Below are 21305 nucleotides of genomic sequence, written 5' to 3' on the forward strand. Positions count from 1 at the left end.
ACTAAAGGTGCCTGTTACTGCTTAGTCCAAGGACCTTACATGTTCTGTTTGGAAGCCAAAGCAGCCAAATACTCAATCTAAACGTGAATCGATTCTCAATTGCGGTACAGTTCTAAAAACATATCACATCAAAATAATTTCATAAATACAAAACACACACTTACTGTACACTGTTTTAACCGGTTTCAACACAGTTGCAGCTGACAGTATTTTTCAGTGACACGTTTGCGGCGTCTGTCTTCCGTGTCCAGACAGGTGTTCGGAGACGCATTTAGCTAATTAGCACAGGTAGTTCACTCCGTCTTCCGTCTGTTTTCCGTAAACCAAGCGTTGTAACATGGAAATATGGCCGTGTGGGAACCATAACCCTATAAAAAGGTGTGTATCAATTTAACCTTTTGTTTTTTGAAAATTATTTCTCGTCGATATGAAAAATAAGGTCCTTATGCTTCCAAACCGTACCGCAAGCGATGCGTTTATAATGTTCAGACCCTAATGTTTGACCCTTAACCCTAGGATGCATAGTAAACATGACGCTCAAAGAACGCAAATGCCAGGTCAAAATGTTTGGACACACATACTCATTCAAGGGTTTTTCTTTATTTTGACTATTTGCTACATTGTAGAATAATAGTGAAGACATCGAAACTATGAAATAACACATGGAATCATGTAGTAACCAAAAAAAGTGTTAAACAAATCAAAATATATTCTTCAAAGTAGCCACCCTTTGCCTTGATGACATCTTTGCACACTCTTGGCATTCTCTCAACCAGCTTCACCTGGAATGCTTTTCCAACAGTCTTGAAGGAGTTCCCACATATGCTGAGCACTTGTTGGCTGATTTTCCTTCACTCTGCGGTCCAACTCATCGCAAACCATCTCAATTGGGTTGAGGTCGGGTGATTGTGGAGGCCAGGTCATCTGATGCAGCACTCCATCACTCTCCTTCTTGGTAAAATAGCCCTTACACAGCCTGGAGGTGTTGGGTCATTGTCCAGTGGAAAAACAAATGATAGTCCCACTAAGCCCAAACCAGATGGGATGGCGTATCGCTGCAGAATGCTGTGGTAGCCATGCTGGTTAAGTGTGCCTTGAATTCTAAATAAATCACAGACAGTGTCACCAGCAAAGCACCCCCACTCCATAACACCTCCTCCTCCATGCTTCATGGTGGGAAATACACATGCGGAGATCATCCGTTCACCCACACTGCGTCTCACAAAGACATGGCGGTTGGAACCAAAAATCTCCAATTTGGACTCCAGACCAAAGGACAAATTTCCACCGGTCAAATGTCCATTGCTTGTCTTTCTTTGCCCAAGCAAGTCTCTTCTTATTATTGGTGTCCTTTAGTTGTGGTTTCTTTGCAGCAATTTGACCATGAAGGCCTGATTCACACAGTCTCCTCTGAACAGTTGATGTTGAGATGTGTCTGTTACTTGAACTCTGTGAAGCATTTATTTGGGCTGCAATTTCTGAGGCTGGTAACTAATTAACTTATCCTCTGCAGCATAGGTAACTCTGGGTCTTCCTTTCCTGTGGTGGTCCTCATGAGAGCCAGTTTCATCATAGCGCTTGATGGTTTTTGCAACTGCACTTGAAGAAACTTTCAAAGTTCTTGAAATTTCCCATATTGACTGACCTTCATGTCTTAAAGTAATGATGAACTGTCATTTCTCTTTGCTTATTTGAGCTGTTCTTGCCATAATATGGCCTTGGTCTTTTACCAAATAGGGCTATCTTCTGTATACCACCCCTACCTTGTCACAACACAACTGATTGGCTCAAACGCATTAAGAAGGAAAGAAATTCCACAAATTAACTTTTATCAAGGCACACCTGTTTAATTGAAATGCATTCCAGTTGACTACCTCATGAAGCTGGTTGAGAGAATGCCAAGAGTGTGCAAAGCTGTCATCAAGGCAAAGGTGGCTACTTTGAAGAAACTCAAATATAAAATATATTTTGATTTGTTTAACAATTTTTTGGATACTACATGATTCCATGTGTTATTTCATAGTTTTGATGTCTTCACTACTATTGTACAATGCAGAAAATATTAAAAATAAAGAAAAACCCTTGAATGAGTAGGTGTGTCCAAACTTTTGATTGGTAGTGTATGTGTTTTATTCATATGGGTCTAAAATACTATCAATTTTGTGGAACATAATTATTTTGAGTGAGGTTGTGGACCTTTCAATAATTATTTTATTGTTCGAAATGTTTTTAGTCACTCTTCAACAGTTTGATACACATTTCAATGATAACATGTTATGAAAATTCATAACGGCTATTGAAAATATTAGCACATTTTTCTTACAATCAAAGTTTCACATTCAACCTTTTAGTGTGAAGAACAAAATAAAACCACCTTTAGCATGTTTTGTAATATTTCAAAACATTTATTTGTAAATCGAAAGATCATCAATATAAACGACAACACTAACAATTGTGAATTTAGAAAACATAAACACTAAAAGGAACAAAGTGTGTGTGCGTGTGTCATGCTTACTTATGTGGTCTTAGTCCATGCATTTGTTACAAACCACAAGCATGTGACTGTGCTCTTTGCAGACGGGTGTGTTGCACTGAGAACACCAGCAGCTGACTTTTCTATTCTTTGTGCTTGGGCAGAGCTGGCACCTCTTCCTCTTCTGGCCCTGGCTGCTCTGAGTGGTGGTGGCATGGCTCTCTTTCATCACCCCACAACTTTCCATTGCCTCAGTCCTTCTGTGGAGATGGGAGAACCTTCCAGAAGGACAACCATCTCCGCAGCACTCCAACAATCAGGCCTTTACGGTAGTGGCCAGACGGAAGCCACTCCTCAGTAAAAGGCACATGACAGCCCGCTTGGAGTTTGCCAAAAGGCACCTAAAGGACTCTCAGACCATGAGAAACACAATTCTCTGGTCTGATGAAACCAAGATTGAACTCTTTGGCCCGAATGCCAAGCGTCACGTCTGGAGGAAACCTGCTCATCCACTGTGACGCAGTCGCTGGGGACGAACCTTCTACAGTTTGCTAGGAAAAGGTCCCACACATGCCAGAAGGCTGCCAGGTGGTCCGTTGCCTCTCTGAACACTCTGGTCCTCTTGTCATCAAGCCTCAGGTAGCGACGGATATCCTCATATCTTCCGACCGACATGGTGGCCTTATACGTTGGATTCTGCAGTGGATCCAAAAATAGCTCCCGTGTGGAGACATCCCAGCTTTTCTCCACGCCGGCAAGGAGGGTTAAACCAATAAAGGCCTTTAGTTCCTCTTTGTTGACCTCTCTCCACTCTTTCCCTTTTGCTGTCGCTGTTCTCCGTCCTTCTAAATTTGTACACTTTAGGACCTCCTCAATTATGTTGTCACTAATGAACAGCTCCCAGGCATCTTTTGGTGACACAACTGTTGACCCCGGCACAGGCCCTCAGCAGCTCCTCAGGATGTTATGGCTTCTGGTCCTGCCTTTAGTGGGAGGGATGTTCACTCCAGTAAGACCCCTTTTTACTCAGTCAATTTGACTGGTTTTCACTCTCCTCAGAGGAGGAGTCCTCCCCATCTGTAGAATCATCGAGGACAGCTGGAATACCAGGTTCATCCACAACCCCAACTTGACCCACAGGCACATAGTCTGTGTCATCTGAATTGGATACCTCAGATTCTGAGGCAGAGGCACCAATGGCTTCCTCATCCAGCATCTGTAAAACCATTTTGGTTGTATATCTGGCAACATTCTTATGAGCCTCCTTATGAAACTCCTTTTACTCTATGAGTTAAAAAGGATAAATGAAAACAGTGATTAATGAACATTAAAAACAATATATTTAATAAATACTTTATTAATTACATTGATTTTATTGTTGTTGCAAAAAGAAAGGTCAGTTTGACGAGTGCAACGCAGTGAATTCCATATGAAATACATAGGGGTCATATTTGACCCACATATGAAAACTTGGGGTAGTGATGCAAAAACTCAGTTTACTTAAAAAATATGAAATTAAACAAAACTAGGATGTTGGAACATTAAAGACACATTATTTAAGGAATTCCTGGAATATTAGATGACATTTTTTGGGGGGATCAATACAGCAAAAAAAACATTAGGCAGAGTCATTTTGACCTGGCATATGCATCCTAGGGTTAACAAAACCACCCCCTACAAACACTGCCTTCGTCCAGTCAATTACTATTTTGTGTAATATAATGGAACCAATGATGTATATACATCATTGAATAGAACTGAGAGTCATGATCAAGGGCTAGTTTTCCGGCACAGTAGTAGCTATGCCGAAGAGGCAATAATGATGCAATTAGCTAGCAATTAAATGACAGATGCCATCCGTGTAGATGGGCTAAAAATAGCTAACGTTAGTGAATGTGTTTAGCTACAGTAGTGTGAGCCAACAAATTGCATTTTACCTTTGACAGCAAACGAACTTTCCTTCTGGATGTGTGGAAGTTTCTGTCTGGTGATCGCAAAGGTTTCTGCAAGCCCTGTCAGCAACTGCAACGACAGATAACGGACATCTTCTTCTTCTTCTTTGGGGTTTAACGGCGGTTGACATCCAATTGTTGCATTACTGCCTCCAACTGGACTATAATATAAATCCATTATACTATGTGATACAAAAGGGGAAAAGGAAAAAACATTAAAAAAACATATATATCAAAATAAATACACCCTTCCAACTAACCCTACCAACTAACCCTACACTCATTAAAAACCCACTACCTCATTCCACTACTTTAACCCTATCTGCTCCTGCACCATGCCAACAGCCAGGGAGGACGGGACACCACCACTCAACACACCCTGAAAGTCTTCTGAAGTCAAATCTCATATACCCAAATATTTCTCTGCAGCCACCACAACATCTATTTTCTGTAATTTACGTTCCATTTCTGCAGTACAGTTGATAACCATTGCTACGAACTCTAAAAAGCCAACCTTACTGAAGCTGGCATAGATCTACTACTCACAGGGATCTTCTTAGGATCCCTCACCCTTGACCTTCCGATCCCCAGCAACATGGGCACCCCTACAGTTGACACACACAACTTTATACTTTATACTACACAATCCTCTGTCCCATGCCCTCCTGCACACATCCCACATCTTGGAATCTCCCTCCTACACACTGCTGCGACATGACCATAAACGTTGGACCTGAAACACCGCAGTGGATTGGTCACACTAAACTCTTACAGGATAACTGATATATTCTAACATGACTTTGTCGGGTAAAAACTCAAAAGGACTGACCGTGACTCCTCTGTTTCACCACGCTCACCACCGGGTCTACGTTGCACCAAACCAGGAATGTTCACCTCCACACTTAACACTACCCCAGAAATCACTTCATTAAATGGGGCAAAGCAAGAAACAGATCTTGACCCAAGTTGCGTGACACGGAGCGCCCATTCCCTCTGGGCAGAAGAAACAAAAACAAATATCCACTACAGGTTACCTTCACTGATTCAACTGTGCCCAACTCCTTTCCCACCCACCCTGAAACCACAAATGGATCCACCAAAAGGCAAGGATCCACTTTCTCCAAAAATGTCACTCCCACTGGACCAGATTCTTCTTTATCATGTCCATCGATGTCAGGCTTGGACTCAGAGCTCTTCACCACACCTTCCACCTCACTTAACATTTGACTTGTGGCCATATCTTTTGCAATTCTCACACTTTGGCAGGCGCCCTGCTCCGAAGATCAATGCAGGTCACTTCCAAAGTGGGCAATTTTGCAAGATCCAGTACACACTTCTTCTGTTCTTCATTTACACAATTAACCAAAACATGGCCTCTTCTAGTCACCTTGATTGAATCCACCTTTCTCACTGCTCTCTTTACAGTCCTCAATAGTATAAATGGATCTCCCAAATGAACCTCCTTGTCCAAAAAACGCACTCCAACAAGAAATGCATTATGGGACTGATCCTTGTCTTCCACTATAACTTTTGTTTGTTTTGTTCCATTCTTTGATTTCACCATTTTCCATTCACTGTCACAAACTTCACTTTCCGCACTTTCAGAATCAAGCAACATTTCTGCTTCCTCCGCCATCTTGGCTGCCGCCATGCTCACTGCGACTCAAACAAACCACTACTGACCATCTCAATATTCCAAATATATAACCCTTCCTGTACTGATGTAGAGAATGATTCTATCACACACAGTAATTCAAATAAAAGTCACCAAATAAAATATAATCTATATGCACCTTCCTTAACTATTACATAATAGCCTACTGATAGCTTTTTGCCACGTTACAAGGTATACAAACAAGAATGAGGATAAAAATGTGCAGTCAGCACAGCACTATGACTGTTGTCCAAAACTGGTGTTAGTTGCAGAAGTAATAAAGAATATTGTTTGATTGGGAGAACGAGATGAACAATGTCCATGTCAATCAAGCATATTTGTAACAAAGTCAAAGTTCACTGCCTGCCATAAATAGCCCATGGACATGTATTACACACTCCCTGAAAACTATTCGTACTACACCGGCTCCGACGCTCGTCGGATGTTCCCTACAAAGGGAAGCACAGCCGCGAGCTGCCAGTGACACGAGCCTACCAGACGAGCTAAATTACTTCTATGCTCGCTTCGAGGCAAGTAACACTGAAACATGCATGAGAGCATCAGCTGTTCCGGACGACTGTGTGATCACGCTCTCCGTAGCCGATGTGAGTAAGACCTTTAAACAGGTCAACATTCACAAGGCCGCAGGGCCAGACGGATTAACGTGTACTCCGAGCATGTGCTGACCAACTGGCAAGTGCCTTCACTGACATTTTCAACCTCTCCCTGTCTGAGTCTGTAATACCAACATGTTTCAAGCAGACCACCATAGTCCCTGTGCCCAAGAACACTAAGGTAACCTGCCTAAATGACTACAGACCTGTAGCACTCACGTCTGTAGCCATGAAGTGCTTTGAAAGGCTGGTCATGGCTCACGTCAACACCATTATCCCAGAAACTCTAGACCCACGCCAATTACAGATCCACAGATGATGCAATCTCTATTGCGCTCCACACTGCCCTTTCACACCTGGACAAAAGGAACACCTATGTGAGAATGCTATTCATTGACCACAGCTCAGCGTTCAACACCATAGTGCCCTCAATGCTGATCACTAAGCTAAAGAACCTGGGACTAAACACCTCCCTCTGCAATTGGACCCTGGACTTCCTGATGGGCCGCCCCCAGGTAGTAAGGGTAGGTAACAACACATCCGCCACGCTGATCCTCAACACGGGGGCCCCTCAGGGGTGCGTGCTCTGTCCCCTCCTGTACTCCCTGTTCACTCATGACTGTATGGCCAGGCACGACTCCAACACCATCATTAAGTTTGCCGATGACACAACAGTGGTAGGCCTGATCACCGACAACGACGAGACAGCCTATAGGGAGGAGGGCCGTGTGGTGCCAGGACAACAACCTCTCACTCAATGTGATCAAGACAAAGGAGATGATTGTGGACTACAGGAAAAAGAAGAGGACCGAACACGCCCCCATTCTCATCACTGCCTGGTATGGCAACTGCTCGGCCTCCGACTGCAAGGCACAACAAAGGGTAGTGCGTACGGCCCAGTACATCACTGGGGCCAAGCTTCCTGCCATCCAGGACCTCTATACCAGGCGGTTTCAGAGGAAGGTCCTAAAAATAGCTGAAGACTCCAGCCACCCTAGTCATAGACGCATGGCAAGCGGTACCGGAGCGCCAAGTCTAGGTCCAAGAGGCTTCTAAACAGCTTCTACCACCAAGCCAAAAGACTCCTGAACATCTAATCAAATGGCTACCCAGACTCGGCGCATGTGACAAATAAAATGTGATTTGATTTGATTTTGATTGGCTCAAACACATTAAGAAGGAAATAAATTCCACAAATTAACTTTTAACAAGGCACACCTGTTAATTGAAATGCATTCCAGGTGACTACCTCATGAAGCTGGTTAAGAGAATGCCAAGAGTGTGCAAAGCTGTCATCAAGGCAAAGGGTGGCTATTTGAAGAATCTCATATATAAAACATCTCCAGAGATGTTGATCGGGTTCAAGTCCGGGCTCTGGCTGGGCAACTCAAAGACATTCAGAGACTTGTCCCGAAGCCACTCCTGCGTTGTCTTGGCTGTGTGCTTAGGGTCGTTGGAAGGGGAACATTTGCCCCAGTCTGAGTTCCTGAGTGCTCTGGAGCAGGTTTTTATCAAGGATCTCTCTGTACTTTGCTCTGTTCATCTTTCCCTCGACTATTCTTCCAGTCCCTGCCGCTGAAAAACATCCCCACAGCATGATGCTGCCACCACCATGCTTCACCGTAGGGATGGTGCCAGGTTTCCTCCAGATGTGACGCTCGGCATTCAGGCCAAAGAGGTCAATCTTGGTTTCATCAGACCAGAGCGTCTTGTTTCTCATGGTCTGAGAGTCCTTTAGGTACCTTTTGTCAAACTCCAAGTGGGCTGTCATGTGCCTTTTACTGAGGAGTGGCTTCTGTCTGGCCACTCTACCATAAAGACCTGATTGGTGGAGTGCTGCAGAGATGGTTGTCCTTCTGGAAGGTTCTCCCATCTCCATAGAGGAACTCTGGAGCTCTGTCAGAGTGACCATCGGGTTCTTGGTCACCTCCCTGACCAAGGCCCTTCTCCCCCGATTGCTCACATTGGCTGGGCGGCCAGCTCTAGGAAGTGTCTTGGTGGTTCCAAACTTCTTCCATTTAAGAATGATGGAGGCCACTGTTTCTTGGGGACCTTCAATGCTGCAGAAATTTTTTGGTTCCCTTCCCCAGATCTGTGCCTTGATACAATTCTGTCTTGGAGCTCTACGGACAATTCCTTCAACCTCATGGCTTGGTTTTTGCTCTGACATGCACTGTCAACTGTGGGTCCTTATATAGACAGGTGTGTGCTTTTACAAATCATGTCCAATCAATTGAGTTTACCACAGGTGGACTCCAATCAAGTTGTAGAAACATCTGAAGGATGATCAATGGAAACAGGATGCACCTGAGCTCAATTTCGAGTCTCATAGCAAAGGGTCTGAATACTTATGCAAATAAGGATTTTATTTTTTTATTTTTTATAAAAACACATTTTTGCTTTGTCATTATGGGGTATTGTGTGTAGATTGAGAAATATTTTTTTTTTTAAATCCATTTTAGAATAAGGCTTTAACGTAATAAAATGTGGAAAAAGTGTAGGTCTGAATACTTTCCGAATGCAGTAATCAAAGCGCTTCATCAAAAAGGAAGAATCATTCAAATATATTTAATAAGCTATACATTATTGTCAGTATCTTGTGCATTGATATGATGATATTTAACATTTCGTCACCAGGAGAGCCACCGGCTATACTTGCAGAAACTAGACGAAGTTTCCAAGCTGCAGAGCAATTGCTCTTCCTCTATCGCCCGCCAGCGGAGTAGACTGAAGGACATGTCTCAGCTAGTGAAGAAGTAAGTTTGTGCACGCGCTCACACACACACACACACCTTCGCTCTCCTTCTCTCTTTCTCTGAAAGGTTTCATGCACCCTAACACACTGTTTTAAGGCCCTCTATCCATCCTTTATCAACATATGCAATAAGGAGAGACTGACAGAGGAGGATGTAAAAACATTGGATGAAATCAAGGAGCACATCAAGGCAAGACCCAACACTTTCTTTGAAATGGAGGCTTTCCTTCCAAAGAAAAATGGGTATGAATGTCACTACATTAAAAACATTATTTCACATGTCTTAGGGGAGGGACATTTGAAAGAGTTGTTGGCTGTTTCCCTATTCTGATGATTTATATATTTTAATGGCTAGTTAAATAAAGCAATTCTCATTCATATCTCACAAGTCACAGGCTGTATCTCAATCTTGTTCTGGGCAATGTAAGCGTGACTCTTCTGAGCGAACAGTCAAAGTAAGTAGCTTCCACTTCAATGGATTTGCTAACTCTTAGTAATGTGAACATACTGTACTTCTTATCTAGTGAATTGTATATTTATATTAAAAACCATAAACTGATTAGTCGTCCTATTCCAAATATCCCCATCAGATGGAGCTGATAAATAAGAAATAATATTTCAAGCTGTTTTCAGCCAAAAGTTGGTGTATAGATTTATGGAGAAGATGGCAACATCTTCCTCCTCAGATTTGGCTACAAAGATGAATATGAGAAATTCAAGCTGTACCTCACAGTTTTACTGCTCCTATTCTCCTTCATGTGTTATTTCTTTGTTAGCTACAGGTAAGCTTGAATAGCTATAAATAAGTCCACAAAATCTTCATAACTGTGACTTGACAGCAAATGAAGAGTTTTATTCCAAAACACTATATATAAATTTTCAGAAATGTTGGTAAATTAGCTTTTGTTGTTTTTCACCATCTTGTCATGGCATGGGGTTGTTCAATGACAAACATGTATTTGTTTGAAATCTATTACTTGATGGTTTCATTTCAGAAAGATAAATAATCATGATTGTTCCAAAACGCTATATAGCTGCCTCACGCTCTGAGAAATAAGTAGTGAAGCTAGGTTTCACACAGTCAAATGTTTTATTTTTATTTTATTTAACCTTTATTTAACCAGGTAAGCCAGCTGAGAACAAGTTCTCATTTACAACTGCGACCTGGCCAAGATAAAGCAAAGCAGTGCAATAAAAACAACAACACAGAGTTACATATGGGGTAAAATAAAACATAAAGTCAAAAATACATCAGAAAATATATATAGAGTGTGTGCAAATGTAGCAAGTTATGGAGGTAAGGCAATAAATAGGCCATAGTGCAAAATAATTACAATTAGTATTAACACTGGAATGAGAGATGTGCAGAAGATTATGTGCAAATAGTGATACTGGGGTGCAAATGTGCAAAATAAATAACAATATGGGGATGAGGTAGTTGGGTGGGCTAATTTCAGATGGGCTGTGTACAGGTGCAGTGATCGGTAAGGTGCTCTGACAACTGATGCTTAAAGTTAGTGAGGGAGATAAGAGTCTCCAGCTTCAGAGATTTTTGCAGTTCGTTCCAGTCATTGGCAGCAGAGAACTGGAAGGAATGGCGGCCAAAGGAGGTGTTGGCTTTGGGGATGAACAGTGAGATATACCTGCTGGAGCGCATACTACGGGTGGGTGTTGCTATGGTGACTAATGAGCTAAGATAAGGCTGGGATTTGCCTAGCAGTGATTTATAGATGGCCTGGAGCCAGTGGGTTTGGCGATTAATATGTAGTGAGGACCAGCCAACAAGAGCGCACAGGTCACAGTGGTGGGTAGTATATGGGGCTTTGGTGACAAAACGGATGGCACTGTGATAGACTACATCCAATTTGCTGAGTAGAGTGTTGGAGGCTATTTTGTAAATGACATCGCCGAAGTCAAGGATCGGTAGGATGGTCCGTTTTACGAGGGCATGTTTGGCAGCATGAGTGAAGGAGACTTTCTTGCGAAATAGGAAGCAGATTCTAGATGTAACTTTGGATTGGAGATGCTTAATGTGAGTCTGGAAGGAGAGTTTACAGTCTAACCAGACACCTAGGTATTTGTAGTTGTCCACATACTCTAAGTCAGACCCGTCGACAGTAGTGATTCTAGTCGGGTGGGCGGGTGCCAGCAGCGTTCGATTGAAGAGCATGCATTTAGTTTTACTTGTGTATAAGAGCAGTTGGAGGCTACGGAAGGAGTGTTGTATGGCATTGAAGCTCATTTGGAGGTTTGTTAACACAGTGTCCAATGAAGGGCCAGATGTATACAAAATGGTGTCGTCTGCGTAGAGGTGGATCTGAGAGTCACCAGCAGCAAGAGCGACATCATTGATATACACAGAGAAAAGAGTCGGCCCAAGAATTGAACCCTGTGGCACCCCCATAGAGACTGCCATAGGTCCAGACAACAGGCCCTCCGATTTGACACATTGAACTCTATCTGAGAAGTAGTTGGTGAACCAGGCGAGGCAGTCATTTGAGAAACAAAGGCTATTTAGTCTGCCAATAAGAATGCGGTGGTTGACAGAGTCAAAAGCCTTGGCCAGGACGATGAAGACGGCTGCACAGTACTGTCTATTATCGATCGCGGTTATAATATCGTTTAGGACCTTGAGCTTGGCTGAGGTGCACCCATGACCAGCTCGGAAACCGGATTGTGACAAAGAACACCGTTTTTTACAAAGAACGAGTACAAATGATACATTTGTTACATCAATACATATTTTTTAAATGTAATTTGTTTTTAGATCTGTATGTAAAATATTTACATTACAGATGCTCTTATCCAGAGTGAGCAACTTACAGTTAGTGCATTTATCTTAAGATAGCTAGGTGAGACAACCACATATCACAGTCAAATATACAGGATACGAACATTCCATTTCAGCTAAACAATGGCTATATAGCGATTTGCAACAAAACCATTTTAATACACATCTAAAATCTATTAATAAAAACATCTGAGAACAGTAATATTTTACACATACATGAAGGTACTCATAAGCAATAATATTTCATTCAACTCTGTCTAGTGTCTGAGTCTCTGTGTGTGTGTGTGTGTGTGTGCGTGCGTGCGTGCATGCGTGCGTGTGTGCGCGTGTTTGTGTCTAGATTTGTTGACGCGAACCTCAACTTCTTGCTGGTGTGGTACTACTGCACCCTCACCATACGGGAGAGTATCCTCATCAGCAATGGGTCCAGGTAGGCCCTTCAGTCTTCAGACCTAATCCCTGGCTTGATATACAGTGCATTCAGAAAGTATTCAGACCCCTTGACTTTTTCTACAATCCTGTCTCGGAGTTCTACGGACAATTCCTTCGGCCTCATGGCTTGGTTTTTGCTCTGACATGCACTGTCAACTGTGGGACCTTATATAGACAGGTGTGTGCCTTTCCAAATCATGTCCAATCAATTGAATTTACCACAGGTGGACCCAATCAAGTTGTAGAAACATCAAGGATGATCAATGGAAACAGGATGCACCTGAGCTCAATTTCGAGTCTCATAGCAAAGGGTCTGAATACTTATGTAAATAAGGTATTTCTGTTTTTATGTTTAATAAATTAGCAAAAATGTCTAAACCTGTTTTCGCTTTGTCATTATGGGGTATTGTGTGTAGTTTAATGAGGAAAAACATTAATTTAATCAATTTTAGAATAAGGCTGTAACATATGAAAATGTGGAAAAAGTCGAGGGGTCTGAATACTTTCCGAAGCTCAACCGTAAATGACTTTGGCAAAATAGTAACTACTACAGTATGTTACAGTATGATGCATTTATACAAGTAGTCATTCTTCATATTCATATTCAGCCATGTCTATGTCTATTCTGATTATTTTCTCGTTGTATTTGGCTGTTGTTTCAGGACCAAAGGCTGGTGGGTTTTCCTCCATTACGTCTCAGCCTTTCTGTCTGGAGTCATGCTGACATGGTGAGCAAACTCAGGAAGCCCTTGTTGCCAATAGTTGATCACACACCAACCAAACTGTAGGTTTTTTCATAGTCAGTTCCAGTTTTAAGCAAGGGTATGATAGATGGCAAACAACTGAATCCAGTTTGCACTTTTTTCTTATTCTGTTCCTTCCTTCCTTGTCAAATTGTCCCCTATGGTGTTAGCAAACCAGCACATTGAGTTATGTTGCAACTCTTGAAAGTTACATTGTATTAATAATAATAATAATACATTTTATTTTAAGTTAACCTTTTACTGCAGTGGGCTAAATCAGGGTCGCACAGAGTGTTTCTTTGTAGTCTTAAACAAATCTACTTTGAAACAAAAGTATACACCTCACACACATGGTTATGGGCTTAAAAAAAGCAGACACCTGTACCATGTCAGATATAGTGTTGAAATGTATTCAATTTTCAGTTTGTATCGCAATATTACACTTTATAAACATCACAGAAGACTGAAATATAACAAAACCGTTTGACATAGAAACAACAGATTTCATTTTTTATCATCTTTATTAATTATGAAATTATGAAAAATATTAACAGCATTCCACCCACGAGTCCACTAGAGGACGATTTGGTAATTTGACTGTAGGAAAGGGCTTTGCGCTTTTCACAAAACCCAAATTCACTTAACATACAACAAAATCAGCAGGATATAAAGCAATAAAATCACATATTAAATAAGTAAATATATAAAGGTGCACTAAACATGAGGACAGACTAACCAATGAAGTGAACTAGACAGAGGATGAAAGCTAAGACAACAGAGAATCCGGATAAGCCTGTGTAAAGAGGTGTGGATTTGAATCTGTGTATGGATTGTGAGGTTCCGACATGGAGAGGGAGGGAGTTCCAGAATTGGGGAGCTGCAGTTCTAAAAGCCCGGTCTCCCATGGAGCAGAGCCTGGTGTGAGAGATGGTGAGGAGGCCAGTGTCAGAGGAGCAGAGTGAACAGGTGGGAGTGCAGGGATGCAGGAGCTCAGTAAGGTATGTGGACTGCAGTTCTTTGAGTGCTTTGTAGGTGACCATGAGCAATATGAAGATGATCCTGTATTGAACTGGGAGCCAGTGAAGTTCGAAAGTATACAGTAGACAATAGAGGACACTGTATTCAACAGTCATTATCTGATATCTCGTAGGCCTGATGGATACCTGTACCAGGGTTTCAGGAACCAATTCCTCGCCTTTTCTTTGTATCAAGGTAAGCTTTCAAAACAAGTCTTAAAACACAAGGAGTACATTAGCGTTACAACAATTACGGCTGTGGGATTCCTCTGGCTGTGGGATTAGTTGAGCTGGAGTTAGTTTGCTTTGTCACGTATATAATAGTGAGTCACACTGAGGCTACTTTGTTGTTGCATAGGGATTGCATAATAAATCACACATACAGTGCCTACAGAAAGTATTCACACCCCTTGACTTTTTCCACATTTTCCACAAATGGGACTAAAATTGATTTAATTGTCATTTTTGGTGAACGATTATACACAAAATAGTCTGTAATATCAAAATGGAAGAAAATTATAATATTTATTTTTAAAAACTCTGAAAAATAAAACATATCTTGATTAGATAAATAATATAAAATGTTATTGGTCACGTACACATATTTTGCAGATGTTATCGCAGGTGCAGCAATATACTTGTGTTTCTAGCTCCCAACAGTGCAGTAATACCTAACAATACAAAACAATACGCACAAATCCAAAAAATAAAAAGAGAGGAATTAAGAAATATCAGGACAAGCATTGTCCGGAATACACATATAGAGTGCCTTCGGAAAGTATTCAGACCCCTGGACTTTTTCCACATTTTGTTATGTTACAGCCTTATTCTAAAATTGATTAAATAAATAAAAATCCTCAGCAATCTACACACAATACCCCATAATGACAAAGCTAAAACAGGTTGAGAAATTCTTGCAAATTTATGAAAATAAAAAACAGAAATACCTTCATTTACAAGTATTCAAGCCCTTTGCTATGAGACTCGAAATTTAGCTCAGGTGCAAGGAATTGTCCGTAGAGCTCCGAGACAGGATTGTGTCGAGGCACAGATCTGGGGAAGGGTACCAAAACATGTCTGCAGCATTGAAGGTCCCCAAGAACAAAGTGGCCTCCATCATTCTTAAATGGAAGAAGTTTGGAACCACCAAGATTCTTCCTAGAGCTGGCCACCCGGCCAAACTGAGCAATTGGGGGAGAAGGGCCTTGGTCAGGGAGGTGACGAAGAACCTGATGGTCACTCTGACAGAGCTCTAGAGTTCCTCTGGGGAGATGTCCAGAAGGACAACCATCTCTGCAACACTCCACCAATCAGGCCTTTATGGTAGAGTGGCCAGACGGATGCCACTCTTCAGTAAAAGGCACATGACAGCACGCTTGGAGTTTGCCAAAAGGCACCTAAAGGACTCTCAGACCATGAGAAATAAGATTCTCTGGTCTGATGAACCCAAGATTGAACTCTTTGGCCTGAATGCCAAGCGTCACTTCTGGAGGAAACCTGGCACCATACCTACAGTGAAGCATGGTGGTGGCAGCATCATGCTGTGGGGATGTTTTTCAGTGGCAGGGACTGGGAGACTAGTCAGGATCGAGGCAAAGATGAACGGAGCAAAGTACAGAGAGATCCTTGATGAAAATCTGCTCCAGAGCGCTCAGGACCTCAGACTGGGGCGAAGGTTCACCTTCCAACAGGACAACGATCCTAAGCACACAGCCAAGACAACACAGGAGTGGCTTCGGGACAAGTCTCTGAATGTCCTTGAGTGGCCCAGCCAGAGCCCGGACTTGAACCCGATCGAACATCTCTGGAGAGACCTGACAATAGCTGTACAGCAACGCTTCCCATCCAACCTGACAAGGCTTGAGAGGATCTGCAGAGATGAATGGGAGAAACTCCCCAAATATAGGTGTGCCAAGCTTGTAGCATCACACCCAAGAAGACTTGAGGCTGTAATCGCTGCCAAAGGTGCTTCAACAAAGTACTGAGTAAAGGGTCTGAATAGTTATGTAAATGTGATATTTCCGTTTTTAGCAAACATTTCTAAAATCCTGTTTTTGCTTTGTCATTATGGGGTATTGTGTGTAGATTGATGAGGAAAAAACCCAATTTAATCAATTTTAGAATAAGGCTGTAACCTACCAAAATGTGGAAAAAGTCAAGGGGTCTGAATACTTTCTGAAGGCACTGTACATGTATATGACAGTAGACAGTATGGACAGTATATGAATAGAAAACATGTGTATAGCAGTAGTTATATAAGTTGAGCCTTGACTGAAATACAGTATATACATATGAAGTGGGTAAGTATGTAAACATTATTAAAGTGACCAGTGTTCAATGACTATGTAGATAGGGCAGCAAGTATTCACCGCCTTGAGAAAACACATGTTAGAAACACCTTTGTCAGCGATTACAGCTGTGAGTCTTTTTGGGTAAGTCTCTAAGAGCTTTGCACGTCTGGATTGTACAATATTTGCCAATTATTCCATTCAAATTCTTCAAGCTCTGTCAAGTTGGTTGTTGATCATTGCTAGAAAGCCATTTCCAAGTCTTGCCATAGATTTTCAAGCCGATTTAAGCCACAACTGTAATTAGGCCACTCAGGATCATTCAATGTTGTCTTGGTAAGCAACTCCAGTATAGATTTGGCCTTGTGTTTTAGGTTATTGTCCTGCTGAAAAGTGATTATTCGTCTCCCAGTGTCTGTTGGAAAGCAGACTGAAGCAGGTTTTCCTCTAAGATTTTGCCTGTGCTTAGCGGTATTCTGTTTATTTGTATTTTAAAAAACTCCCTAGTCCTTGCCGGTGACAAGCATACCCATAACAATGCAGCCACCCCCATGCTTGAAAATATGAAGAGTGGTACTCAATGATGTGTTGTGTTGGATTTGCCCCAAACATAACGCTTTGTATTCAGGACATAAAGTTAATTTCTTTGCCACAGTTTTTGCAGTATTACTTCAGTGCCTTGTTGCAAATAGGATGCATGTTTTGGAATATTTATATTATGTACAGGCTTCCTTCTTTTCACTCTGTCATTTAGGTTAGTATTGTGTACTAACTACAATGTTGTTGATCCATCCTCAGTTTTCTCATATCACAACCATTAAACTCTGTAACAGTTTTAAAATCATGGTGAAATCCTTGAGCAGTTTCCTTCCTCTCCGGCAACTGAGTTAGGGAGGACGCCTGTATCTTTGTAGTGACTGGGTGTATTGATACACCTTCCAAAGCCTAATTATTAACTTCACCATGCTCAAAGGGAATTCAGCGTCTATTTTTTATTTTATTTTAACACATCTACCAATTGGTGCCCTTCTTTGCGAGGCATTGAAAAACCTCCCTGGTCTTTGTGACTAAATATGTTCTTGAACTTCACTGCTCGATTGAGAGACCTTACAGACAATTGTATGTGTGGGGTACAGAGATGGGTTAGTCATTAGAAAATCATGTAAACCACTATTATTGAACACAGAATAAGTCCATGCAACTTATTATGTGATTTGTTAAGCACATTTGATGCTTTGTCATGTTTTAGAGGCTCCTGAACCAGACCTGGGTTTCAAACTTGAAACAATGTAAAATGCTTTATCTGTGCTTGTTTGAGGTTGCCTGGCTTAATAAACCAATTGAAAAGTCCCAAAATTGCAAACCCTGCCCATCTGGAACTCCAGGCAGACAAGTATTTTTTATGTATTTGAACCCAGTTCTGCCCTGAACATTTTATTGACCTGGCATTTGGGATTGTGTTTGTGTTTGTGTTTGTGTTTGTGTGTGTTTGTGTGTGTGTGTGTGCGTGTGTGTGTGCATGAGTGCATGCATGCATGCATGCGTGTGCATTACTTAATTGTTTTGTGTGTATTTAAGATGTGTGTAAAGCAGGTAAGTGATGTTTTGTGTTGCAGTTTTGGCAACTTCATGTCTTAGCGATGTTAATGTGTAAGCAGGGCATCGGTTTTGTCCATAAAATGTTGATTTCTTAATTAAACGTATTATGCCCTTTTGATAATATTCTCCCATCCATAAATGCAGACAATATAATAATAAAAAAAGCTGTCTTCCCCCATCTTACGCCAATATTCACCATTTCTGCTGTGTCATTCTAGTTCTCAATGTGTGGGATCTCCTTCCTCATTCTGTTCATGGGCAACTTCCTCACTACTGTTGCAGTAGTCCGCACCAAGCTCAAGAGCTAGGATCAGGCAAAACCCAAGGGTCAGTGAGATGGAGAGATTAAGATGATACACAGAAACTGCATCAGCTGATTCTTCCCATAGGAGCTTCTCCAGAACATTTCTATAATCATGGAGATTTCTGAATGGGTTAAATATGAAGATGTTTCTGCTCAATACAATAATGGCACAGCATTTCAGCATGTTTATGGTGTGGCTTAGACATTTCAGAGTAATTTCAACTCAATTGAAAGGTTAGAATAATAGTCACAGTGTGATTGGGATTGTGCAATAACATGGCCTCTTATTGCTAAAATAATATATTATATACCCTGGATCTCAGTGTGTGTGTGTGTGTGTTTGTGATACCACATGGTGTGACAGATTTCTCTTATTGATTCCATGGATATCAACCCATAAGTAAGGTACAGGCAGTGGTGGAAAAAGTACCCAACCTTCATACTTGTGTAAAAGTAAAGATACCTTAATAGAAGATGACTCAAGTAAAAGTCACCCAGTAAAATACAACTTGAGTAAAAGTCTAAAAGTATTTGGTTTTAAATATACTTAAGTATCAAAAGTAAGAGTATAAATCATTTCAAATTCCTTATATTAAGCAAACCAGACGGCACCATTTTCTTGCTCTTTTTATTTTATTTACGGATAGCCAGGGGCACACTCCAACACTAGGGACATCTTTACAAATGAAGCATTTGTGTTTAGTGAGTCCGCCAGATCAGAGGCAGTAGAGATGACCAGGGATGTTCTCTTGATAAGTGTGTGAATTTGACAATTTTCCTGTCCTGTTAAGCGTTCAAAATGTATTGAGTACTTTTGGGTGTCAGTGAAAATGTAAGGAGTAAAAAGTACATTATTTTATTTAGGAATGTAGTGAAGTAAAAGTAGTCAAAAATATAAATAGTAAAGTACAGATACCCAAAAAAAACTACTTAAGTAGTACTTTCAAGTATTTTTACTTAAGTACTTTACACCACTGGGTACAGGTCTGTGCTATACTGCTATCTGTCCTTGGTACTATCACCAATCAAAATACACAGTAATCTTTCAGTATCCGAGGATACTTTCAATATGACCGAAGGTAACTTGTTTCGGGGATGTGAAGACAGTTTGTTCTTTTGGGTGGATTACGTCAACCCTGGCCCACTGCACTGTGATTTGTGATTGATTCTTCCCGTTAAATGTGCAAAAAGTCATTGGGTAAGGTCTTTATGGACTAGTCCATTTCTTAAAATGTGTATTCTGCAAAATGAGATACTAAGAAAATCGTTTTGAATAAGTAAGTAAGCATAGTTAATTGAATTGTTAGACAAAGAGAATGGGTGATTATTTGATATCTTCCTGTACAAGTGATCTGACCTTGTCTACAGATAGCATGTGGGAACTTGTATGTCCATTTTTTAAACTCTTGAGTAGCAAGTACTACACCCCGTGAGAACACTGGTTTGGTTTAGTCCTCCAGAGTGCCGGCATTGCGTGAAGTTTCTGCATTGTGTTGTGCACTGTGCTTTTGCTTGACAGTGAAGACGGGAAGGTAAGTAGCTTGTTGAAATGTTTAATATACTAAAGTGCCGTTTCTCTGAAAACATTGAGGATTAATGTCATGAGAATGGATTGTAATTCATGTAATAAAGCTAATTTCTAATCAAGTTTCTTTCAAACGTAGCTAGCCAACTAGGTCAACGACAAGGCTTGCTAACCTAGCCAACTGTCAAGCAAGTAAGTTAACGTTACAACTAACGTTAACAAACTCTTAAGCAAGTACAGCTAACGTTAGCTTCTAGCTAATGGCTAAATATTAATTTCTATAGTTTGCTATTTAGTTTATAAGCTAGTTCACTTAATGATATACCAAACCCTGTTTTTAGTTAACAGCTTTGCCACTTGTCACTTTGTAGTCAGCTAGTAGTTTGATTGCTAATGTCGTGGTGAAACTCCATTCCAAGTTCTATAGGTCGTTATCAATAAAACTTCGTGCCGTTTATGGCATTGTTAAAAATATGTTAACTACAGTATTTTATTGTAATATCACTTCTTGACGAGCATAGTCAGAACTACAAATGTCCGATTATTCCATGCAAATCAATTGCGTATATTGAGTAACGTTATTATCAGAGTTATTCAGCAAGTAACTGGATGCTTTTCATGATCAGTAAACATCAATTGATCACAATTTCAGATACGTGAGAATAGCCTGACGATATCTCTCATTATTGGCCACAAGTAATTGGATATTTGAGTGATATAAAATAAGTGAACTATACCTGATGAGGTAGTTTAGGTTAATTTCCAACCGATTGTGCGCTCTGCCTTTCAAGCAGCAGAAGGGCGCATTTGCGGATCTACTATTAACGTTAGTTGATAAAAATGACGTTTACTTTGGAAGCTACCAGTAGAAACGTACAGTTGGCTAAACATAGTGATAAGTAGACCTATGTACTTTTCTCCAACCAACGTAGGCCCGCCTACCTAGTTAAGTTGCTTAACATTATCTCCCTTTCAACAATGTTTGTAAGTGTTTAATCACGATTGCGGCTGACAGACATTATAGCTAGGCTACATTGATTGATTGATGGACCACGTCTATTTGACTGATCACATCAAATTGGCTAGCAAGCTAATAACAGATCACGTCAATATGGCTAGTTAGCTACCTTTCAGGGGATAAACTAGATGGCTATATCCA

General features: G+C 41.0%; 2 protein-coding genes and 1 pseudogene across 4 annotated transcripts in view; 2 read left to right on the forward strand and 1 right to left on the reverse strand.

The window, feature by feature from the left end:
• The window catches only part of LOC121561354 (lysophospholipase D GDPD1), a 31127-nt gene extending 26609 nt beyond the window's left edge, over nt 1–4518 (reverse strand). The window contains exons 1-2 of one of the 2 annotated variants that reach the window (XM_041873938.2): nt 4411–4518; nt 165–368 (exon numbers count right to left, since the gene is read on the reverse strand). The gene's annotated coding sequence lies outside the window, so the exon portion shown is untranslated. The remainder of the gene's footprint in view (nt 1–164; nt 369–4410) is intronic. The other variant, XM_041873944.2, reaches the window with a different exon arrangement.
• Nucleotides 3147–14787, forward strand: LOC121567070 (annotated as a pseudogene).
• Nucleotides 14788–20052: 5265 nt separating this feature from the next.
• Nucleotides 20053–21305, forward strand: part of LOC121561328 (NADPH--cytochrome P450 reductase) — a 35788-nt gene continuing 34535 nt past the window's right edge. Inside the window, exon 1 of one of the 2 annotated variants that reach the window (XM_041873922.1) lies at nt 20053–20153. The gene's annotated coding sequence lies outside the window, so the exon portion shown is untranslated. Of the gene's footprint in view, nt 20154–20179; nt 20339–21305 lie in introns of those variants that run through there. The other variant, XM_041873931.2, reaches the window with a different exon arrangement.

Source organism: Coregonus clupeaformis, chromosome 5 (assembly GCF_020615455.1).
Source record: "Coregonus clupeaformis isolate EN_2021a chromosome 5, ASM2061545v1, whole genome shotgun sequence".
NCBI lineage: Eukaryota > Metazoa > Chordata > Actinopteri > Salmoniformes > Salmonidae > Coregonus > Coregonus clupeaformis.